The sequence below is a fragment of the Harmonia axyridis genome, chromosome 5 (genome assembly GCF_914767665.1).
Source record: "Harmonia axyridis chromosome 5, icHarAxyr1.1, whole genome shotgun sequence".
NCBI lineage: Eukaryota > Metazoa > Arthropoda > Insecta > Coleoptera > Coccinellidae > Harmonia > Harmonia axyridis.
This window is the reverse complement of record NC_059505.1, coordinates 18,400,320-18,409,346: the sequence shown is the minus strand read 5'-3', so window position 1 is coordinate 18,409,346 and position 9,027 is coordinate 18,400,320.

Below are 9,027 nucleotides of genomic sequence, written 5' to 3'. Positions count from 1 at the left end.
AGCGAGTGGGAATTTTTGTGATTCATTGGAAGCTAACTGTTGAACTACTCGCAAAGCTAAAAACGGCGAGGCCTTCACGCCGAAGGCAACTGTAGTTAATTCATAAATGTCAACTGATTCTTCAGGTGAAAAGCGTCACAATATCCGCTGAAATCGGGGATGATCCTCAATTAATTTCACCTGTCTATACATTTGACATAAATCAGCAATGATAGCTATTTCGAAAATTCGAAAATTCAAAAAGAGTTGCACTATATCTATTTGCAGTCTAGGACCCGCAAACAAGCAATCGTTCAACGAAAGGTATTTTGGATTTGTTTTCAAGCTAGCATCGAATACGAATCTAACCGGAGTCGTAGTGGAATTTTTTAAAATAGCGTGATGCGGAATGAAATAGTGCGGTGCGAGAGTAGAAACATCAAAAGTTTCATCCAAACTTGAAGACTTTTTCATGCGACCTTGATTCAAGTAATCTCGAAAAACTTCACTATATTTCTCTTTCAAGTCTAATGACGAGGACAGTCTCTTTTCTAAAGTTAAAAATCTTTTCAAAGCAGAAGTGAACGAATCTCCTAGATTGGAGGGATCTATTTTGAAAGGAAGAGCTACTTTATACCTTCCTGAAGGTTCCCTAGAGTAAGTTGCTTTCAATAAATCTTCGCAAGCTAAATCATCAGAGCTAAAATGTTCCTTTTCTGGAACTTCTTCGAGTTTTATGAAATGTTTCAATAATTTCTTTAGAGCGAAATTATCAACAACTATATGAAACGAATTGGAGTAAAGCGGCAAGTTGGTTTTGTTCCATGAAGAACAATTCCACTAACAACATAACCGAAGAAAGTGTTAAGAGCGAATAAGCTATCTGATCGGTCAATTATTTTATCCCCCTTCAGAATTCCAACGAAAATTGCTGCACTCAGAATACCATCAATTTTCTCAGAATAGCCAAATTTACTATCCGCCAGAGGCAAATTGTCAATGAAACTTAAATCTTCCAATGGTATATCATATGAGGGTAATTTTTAGGTAAGATTATCTATAACTAATGCATCCAATGTTATTTGGAATCTTTCATTGAAGCGTGAGAATATTGTTAGGTCTGGAGCTATACCCCTTATAGGTGTACTAATATTTCCTATTCCAGTCATCTTAATATCTCTTTTTGAGAACGGAATTTTCAAATGCTTGCAGCATTCAGTTGAGAGAAAATTATCCTGGCTACCACTATCTAAAAGAACTCGAATTTTTTCTAATCTATCATCTACTTTAATCATTACCTCAGCTGTAGGTAATAAAGTGATTCTATCATAATTATGCGAAATATCCATTTTGCGATTAATACTATCAGCTACCATCAAACTACCACCACTTTGAGAAATATTACTTTCTGCAGTACTATTAACAATAGGTTTTACTTCTTTTGGAGTTTCTTTGTTGAAATGTAAAAGAGAATGATGTCTATTTTTGCAAACACTACAAGAATTTAAGGATTTACATTGACTTATTTTATGTTTGCTACTCAAACAATTTAAACATAAGATTTTTTCTCTTGTCAACTGATATCTTTCGTTTGGCGAAAGCTTCAAAAATCGATGACATTTGGTTATCAAATGGCTAATATTTTCTCCGCAGACAGTACAAGGACAATGTACGATTTTATCTGAAACAGAACTAGCGCTGGCATAAGAATATGAACCTTTAGGTTTCGCCCCAGGCGATTTTGACTGGGTCGAACTACTGGCATGAGTAGAGGTTCTACTCAAAACTTTCGATTGCTTTTGAACGAACTTTATTAAGCTATCATAAGATGGAATTTCATTCGATGCCAAAGACATCTCAAAAAGCCTTTGTGTATTAGGATCCAATTTTGATAACGCTATAGAAACAAGCAAAAAATCAGCAAGATTCTTCAACGAAAGCTGTTTAAGAGCACTAACGGCTATATCAAATTTTTCTAAAAATGAATTCAAATTATTTGCGGATTCTATATTCAATTGTTTAAATTCAACTATAGATTTGAAATATGTAGTAGCTAAAAGGCGTTCATCTTGAAAAGTGTCTACTAATATTTTCCAAATTGTTTCATAATTTTCTGCTACTGCATATTTCAAATCTATAGTTGAATTTAAACAATTTCTAAGAGGGCGAACTAATATAATTTCGAATGAAAAACGGGAGCAATATCCTTCAGCGTAAGCAATCAACTTAATACTCAATACTAATACTACGCGATCTCGTGAAGACGCGATCGACAGATGTTCTTCCTATGTTTTCACGCAAGGTAATACAAGAAAATATAATAAATGCGCAAACAAAGAGACTTCAACTATTTTGCATTTTTATACAAATTAACATAATGTTGAAATCTCACACTTGGATACCCAAGTTGAATTTTGTTCAATGCGACAACTAGCGAAACCAGAAAAACTTTTTGGATCAATTAGATCATGGGACTCTTCCAATTTTCGGAAGAAACCTTCGTATGGCAGTTCAGAATAAACTCACTGTTCCTTTTTCATAAAAAAAAATTATAGTTTTATTGTTTCATATCACTCTGAACCAGACTTGAGTTCACCATTTTTCAATTTTTTTTTGGTTGGTCATTAATATTTTGCTTTTTGGAGGTGTATTTCAGGACGAAAATCGTATATATCACAAAGATTTATCGTATTATGAAGGCAATGGCCCAATATTGTCTGGGTAGAATTCAGTCATTTAAATTCTGAAGTGTGGTTCAGTTCGACTTGATTTGGTAGAAAAAAAGTAAATGAAATTGAAATTATAAAAATGCAGTGGACTGTATTTTTGTGAATTCTGAAATATTTTCCAACACAAATTAATAGATAAATGTACCCAATCAACGATAAGAATATTAACCTTATCTTCATCAGCATAATTTTTGAATATTATATCGAATGAACTTCATCAAGTAGCTCATTATTAGGAGCAAATCATTCAAATATATTTGATATTTGCTAGTTTAAAGCTCTTCTGAAACAAAACAAAAATATTATTAGGAGCAGAGAATTGAAAAATAATATTTAATATTTGATAATTTCCCGAAAAACTCATCGAAACTTTCCATGAGTTTGCAACGATTTTGCACGCTTCAATTCGTGCTACGCTACTGGTATTTTCAAAGACGCGGTAATTTGTCGATTCTTCGTGGTGATTTGTCGCCGGGGAAGTGCCAACGAATGCGTGTTATAGGTATCTAGAGAAGGAAACAGAATTTTCTGAAAGATTTTCAATAATTATCGAGACTTCAAGAAGGAAACGTACCTAAGTTTTAGATTTCAGTCATTAGATTTGAAATTTAATTTATCGGCGAGAATTGTGTCGGGATTCTCGGTAAGTGTTGACATGAATATTTGTATTCAACAAGTTATAATCTCACCATCAGGACGAATTAATTAAATTTGAAACAGTAGTTTTTTTTTAGAATCATCCATCTTGTAGAAACGTATTTCAGGTTTGGTAGAATTCTTTTTGTGTCAAATAAGCAAAACTCCTTCTCAGGTTTATTTGATGATAAATGTTATGATTTCTTTATAATTTCTTGGTTAGAAATCCGAGAAGGAGTTGTAACAGTTTAACATATTCTAATATCGTTGTTCATTTTCCTAAAGCACCTTCAGTGGGATTGGAACAACAGAAACCTTTCTTGAGGTTGACAAATATCAAGAAGTACTTCCTTGAGATACAGAAATTGGAATAGTACGTACGTTAAACCACTTTGGTTCCTGAATCTGAGAGAATACCTGCGTAATATCTGGCGTTATTACATCAACTTCGCTGAATGGGAATTGGAGTACCTGATAAGATCTAGTGTTCAGAAGACTTAAAATAATTTACAGAAGAGGTTCCATCCTAATAGCAGAGTAATTCATTAAAAACCGATTTGAGTTAAGTTTTTATTTAAATATTATTTGTTTAGAGTGAAAGGGATCGATCTTTGTATATTTTAATTTTATTAAATTTGTAAAAATACCTGGGTAGGAGTTTTGTTGCCAACTAAGCCAAATCACCCCTAGAAATTAGTTTTTAAAGTCTTATGTCTTAGACTCTAAATGTACCCCAATTCATAATCAGCAACCAACGTAATATCCCAATTGATCTATATTTTTTAATTTCACATCGATTGTCAGTCCCATGAAATTTGAAAATTGACGTCTATTGTCAGATATTCACGAGGCCCAGGGTTACCACTAATAGTATAAGAGCCATATTTTAGGATAGCTCAAAATTTCGTCAGTGAATCTGTTGTATCTACCGACCATGAAATGGGGGTTAGCTGAGCGCAGTTGCGGTGGTCTCAGCTGTAGTGAAGAGCGACAAGTGGGAAAATTTCATGAAAAAAAAAATTTTAGGAAAGCTGCCGATTTAATTTCAAAATACAACAAAACTGCAGACGATTATCGCGATGGCGAAGTGATGGCAGAAATTTTCAAAATAAAAAAAAATATTTTTTTTCAAACGTATTTTAGGAAACTTGAAATTTAGGTATATTATTCTTCAAAGTTTCAGAAGCTTATATTTCTGAGGGCAGACAGGTTCGTCGCTTTCTTCGACCTGGCAGACAAGAAAATCTGTTTCCCCCTCGAGTACATTAAAATGTAGGTTTGTTCAGATTATAGTTCAATAACTATACATTATTATATATATTATAATATAATATAATATAATATATACATATATATATATATATATATATATATATATATATATATATATATATATATATATATATATATATATATATATATATATATATATATATATATTATATATAAAATTACCGTTTAACGGGTTGGTTCCTGAGCCAACCGGGCCGACGAAGCCAAGGTTGTCTCAGGAGCTAGTTAAGAACTTCCTGACTATATGTGTTGTGGCCAAAATTACCTCCTTCTGAGCTTGGCTGATCAAGCTTGTGTTTAGCTGTAGTCGTGTGGTGTTTTCAACGAGGTGGGACTCAACCAATCCATTCACCGAAATTATGAGGGGCAATATAGAGGTTCTCTCAAGTCCATAGATCTCCTTGAGCTCGAATGCGAGATCATGGTACTTGGTCAATTTCTCCGTGTAGGCTCGAGCTAGATTCTCATCGGCCGGTACCGTTACGTCGATTATCTGTACATATCTCTCAGCTTTGTTGAACAGAACAATGTCAGGTCAATTGTGCGGAATTGCTCTATCCGTTACCAAGGCCGTGTCCCAATAGAGCTTGATTACGTCGTTTTCCAGAACATCACGTGGTTGGTAAGTATGTGGTTTCCCCTGGTCTTGTATGAGGCCTGCCTTCTTTGCGAGTTCTCTATGGTATACCCTTGCCATAGCATTGTGACGTTCTGTATGGTCCTTAGGTGCCATTATTGGACACGAGGAGGTGACGTGTTGTATCGTCTCCAGGGTTTTGGCGCATTTTCTACACATGTCGGTGGGTATATTGCGGCCTGTTATCCTCTTTATGTATGCTCGCGTTGGGACCACCTGATCTTGAATTGCCACGATTCTCCCCTCTGTCTCCGGAAAAAAATATCCTGCTTTAAGGTAAGTAAGCGACTCTGACTTTATGATGTTATTAGATTTCAGATGACCAGGATACCTGCCGTGGAGTGCCTTGTTGTGCCATTCTTCTAAGAGCTGTTCCAGTGATTGCTCTTTTAGGTCTAGGGAGGGTCTCGCCAACTGCAGGGGTGAGGACTCATCTTCCTTGCACCTGTATAAAAGGTAAGTTTTTTGATCTAAAATAGTTTCTCATCTCTAATACTATTTTGTTGTGCATTATCTGCATGTTTTTCAGTCCTCTACCTCCTTCGTGCCTACTCAAATAGAGTCTGCTCACTGAGGAGTGGGGGTGGTGGACACCATACCTAGTGAGCAGCTTCCTCGTATATATATATATATATATATATATATATATATATATAGGAAGCTGCTCACTAGGTATGGTGTCCACCACCCCCACTCCTCAGTGAGCAGACTCTATTTGACCACCCAACATCTAAAAGAGCTCAACCTGCCCCACAATGCAATTATGTGGATGCAGAAGGCGGTAATTCTTGGAACTGTCAACATCATAAGGAGAGTGCTCTACCCTCATTAACAGACGGGGTTGTCCTTGGCGCCACGCGTGCCCGGACAATACCAGATAATCCCACGAAAGTGTGAAGAAAAAAAAAAAAAAATATATATATATATATATATATATATATATATATATATATATACATATACGACAACATCACCAAAGCCTATACGGAGAAGGTCAGTAAGTATCACGACCTGACCTTTGAACTGAAGGAGATCTATGGCCTCAGAAAGACATCTATAGTGCCACTAATAATATCAGTGAACGGCTTGGTGGAGGCCCACATGCTGGAAAATACAAAGAGGCTGCAACTTGATACTTACTTGATTAGTCAAGCCCAAAAGCAAGTGATTTTGGGCACTACGCGGATAGTCAGGAAGTTCTTGACCAGCTCCTGAGAACAATCTTGGCTGAATAATCAGCCCGGTTGTCTCACGTACCAACACGATAGATGGTGGAAAAAAAAAATACATATATATATATATATATATATATATATATATATATATATATATATATATATATTTATATATATATATATATATATATATATATATATATATATATATATATCAACAATTTTAATTCCCAATATACAACAATAGTTATAAGTTAGATAAGGGGTGTGGGAAAATTGATAAGTGTTATAATGTCACTCTTCTTTATTTCATTTAGTCGACGTTTCGATCCCGATGGGGACCTTCTTCAGGACTCTACAATAGCAATAGAAAACAGTCAAAATAAGGCAATCACAAAACATGTAAAAATAGTACATACCGAAATACAGAGTTATAAAGATCTTATTTGAACACAAATCAATAGCTCTAAAGAAAGCAACTAACAAGAACATCAACAACTTCAGCGAAAAAAGATCTGATACTTCGTTAGTAAAGGAGTAAAAATCAATTATAATAAGTAAATAAGGTAAACAGAATAATCAACAAAATGAGAGGTTGTCAAAAATGTTGTCAACCAGACTTGCCACAGAATACACGCACATACATGAAAAATATATATATATATATATATATATATATATATATATATAGTTATAAGTTAGATAATGTCACTCTTCTTTATTTCATTTAGTCGACGTTTCGATCCCGATGGGGACCTTCTTCAGGATAGTCAGGAGGTTCTTGACCATCTCCTGAGAACAATCTTGGCTGAAGAATCAGCCCGGTTGTCTCACGTACCAACCCGATAAATGGTGAAAAAAAAAAAAAAAATATATATATATATATATATATATATATATATATATATATATATATATATATATATATATATATATAGATATATATATATATAGATATATATATATATATATATATATATATATATATATATATATATATATATATATATATATATATATAATTTTTCAGGGTGACACGCTGAGCCTTACCTGGTTCTGTTTGGCGCTCAATCCCCTTAGCATTATTCTGAAGAACAGGAAGTATGGATACGTTGTCAATAAGAACAGACACATTGCTATCTCACATCGCATGTTCATGGATGACCTGAAACTTTATGGAGCCAATCCAGAACAACTGAGAAGAATGCTGAAAGTGGTTGCAGCTTTTAGCGAATCAGTGGGTATGGAGATGGGGGTCGATAAGTGTGCAGTTCTTGATGTTCGGAGAGGAAAGATTGATGACACTATGGAGGGGGCAATACTTAACAACAGTGTCACAATACCGACTCTGAGCAAAGAAGTCCCTTACAAATACCTGGGAATCAACCAGGCCTTGGAAATAAAAACTCCCGAAATGAAACAATCCTTCAGAGAGAAGCTCCCCTCCAGAATTGCAATGCTCCTCAAGGCAAAACTCAACTCAAAGTCCCTATTCACGGCCATCAACATCTGGGCCATCCCAAGCATGACCTATTCATTTGGTGTACTCAATTGGTCAACAACTGAGCTCCGAGCACTGGATCGGGATGTCAGATCAATGCTGACTAAATATGGAGTTCACCACCCCCATTCCTCAACTATTAGGCTGTACCTCCCACGACACCAAGGAGGGAGAGGACTGATGAGCTTGGAGGAAGCTCACGCAAAAAATCTCAGTGACCTGAGACAACACTTTCTTAAGAACAACTCACCTCTCTTCAAAGCAATGTGTGAAGCTTATGATGGAGTGTCTGCTCTGAGGCTTGCTGAACCGGGATACCAGCTTCCCCAACCCTCTGCAGAGGAACGCATCCAGGAGTGGAACGGCAAGGCCTTACACGGCAGATATCCAACCCACCTGCAAAGTAAAGATGTAGAAAGATCCGAATCGCTTACTTATCTGCGTGCGGGATATCTTTTTCCGGAAACAGAGGGACGACTTCTGGCGATACAAGATCAGGTGATGCCTACCAGAATGTACATGAAGCACATCGCCAAGCAAGCTATTCCATCGGATAGGTGTCGGAAGTGTGCCCAGGGTGCGGAGTCTATTCAACACGTAACCTCCTCTTGCCCTATTCTCGCCCCCAGGGAATATCTTGACAGGCATAATATGCCATGGGGAAGATATGCCACCAGCAGATAGCCGTGAAACTAGGATTACTTCAGGATGAGGTCGAACAATATGTCTACTTACCAAAAACCCTCCTGGAGAATCAGCGCTATAAAATGTATTGGGACGCCACGCTTGTGACCGACAGAGGAGTGGCACATAACAGACCGGATGTCGCCATCTTCGACAGGGAAAAGGAAACATGTTTGCTGCTGGATTTTACTGTAACAGCGGCGTGTTGCGTACAATATTTTTTCGGCAACCATGTAAAATAACTATATCGCTGCTGCTTTCCATATTTTGTTGCGATTGCGATCAAAAAACATGCAAATTTTTGACAACTAATTTCATATGAACTGTCAGCCGTTATCTCGGTTGCTATGGATTCTAGGATTCTTTTCCGGCCTAGTCCGGGAAGTACGTACT